At 31.6% G+C, this 1,364-nt stretch overlaps 1 long non-coding RNA gene across 1 annotated transcript; it reads right to left on the reverse strand.

The window, feature by feature from the left end:
• LOC107580625 (uncharacterized) lies at window positions 1-1,064 on the reverse strand. Its single transcript, XR_001608672.1, has 4 exons — window positions 976-1,064; window positions 535-624; window positions 255-339; window positions 1-10 (listed from the first exon to the last, which is right to left on the reverse strand). It is a non-coding gene; the product is annotated as an uncharacterized lncRNA (long non-coding RNA).
• Between the last annotated feature and the right edge of the window lie 300 nt (window positions 1,065-1,364).

Consider the following 1,364-nt stretch of genomic DNA (forward strand, 5'->3'; position numbering starts at 1 on the left):
TCTCAAGATCCTACAAAGCAAGATAAAAATAAATGACAGAAAAAATCTTTATCTATATTTGGTCAAAATTATTTATTCAGTGATTAAAATATTCATAAAAAATCAATTTGAGACAAACGTTAATTAGCTGTAAATATGAATTAAAATAGGTTCTCATTCAGAAAAATTAGAAATAAAATGTATGTCATGCTCTTATTCAATAACATATTTGTTTATTATAATTATTAAATATTTCTGAAAATGTGTTTTATTACCTGGAAGATCTGCAGGAGACTGTCTGTAAAATGCTTGTGGTTCCTGTGAGACTGTAAATCTGGATCTAATGTTTCATACTGAAGCCTAATAGTAAATAAAATAAATCAAAATACTGCATTTTTAGGACAAATATGACCAAAATATATTGTAAACAGTTTTAGCAAAGAGAAAAACAATACTGTGATAAATTTATGGACTATAAGTTTTATGACAATTATTCGCTGATACACTTTCTGACACAGTCTATGTTTAAAGAAAAATAAGAAACACATCAAATACTGTTTGGTTCGTGATGTTTCTTCACTGAAGTTTGGTGGTGCACCCTTTGACTCGTCACTCTTCACAGACACATGTGAGCCTGATCTTACACTAATGACACAGAGAACAAAACACTTTACTACAGGAGCTGCTTCAGTCTCATTTAAAGAGCTTTACTGTTGAGGATGGTAATTAAGCTCAGTATAGACATGCATTTGTTCATCTATGACTATGGAGAGATGGAAAGACATATTCATGTTTGGCTGCATGATCTATTTTTCATGGTTAATGTATACCTCCTTGTGGCTGCTTGTGTAATTGTGTTTCTGGAAAGAAGCTCCAGACTGAGTTCAATAAAGAGGAAATCAGTGATGTATTGTGTTATTTCATTCATTTCTATCACAAGCATCTTAGAGGAGAAATAAGCCAACACTACATTATAATGTCAAAGATAATAAATACCTTTTGATAGATGTTTTTTTCTCACTGAAGTTCAGCATGTGACCATTCTTTGACCGGTCACTCTTCACAGACACATGTGAGCCTGATCTTACACTAATGACACAAAGAGAGAAGAGAAACTTTACTACAGGAGCTTCATCTGTGTTTTATATCGACACACATTCTCTCGAGTCCTTCACAGAAACCTTTGCAGAGTTTTAAAGATAGCAGTCATTCTTTTACAGACTCACATTCGTTTAACAATTTCTGTAAAGTACTTCAAATGTGAGACTAAATATATTTTACAAATATTTGACTGATGTAATTAAAGAGATTTTACTTTTCATTTTCTGTTTTATTTTCTTTTTTGACTAAAATAGAGATCAGAAATGTCAGCGCTGCACAGTTCT

Source organism: Sinocyclocheilus grahami, unplaced genomic scaffold (assembly GCF_001515645.1).
Source record: "Sinocyclocheilus grahami isolate Dianchi unplaced genomic scaffold, SAMN03320097.WGS_v1.1 scaffold37954.1, whole genome shotgun sequence".
NCBI lineage: Eukaryota > Metazoa > Chordata > Actinopteri > Cypriniformes > Cyprinidae > Sinocyclocheilus > Sinocyclocheilus grahami.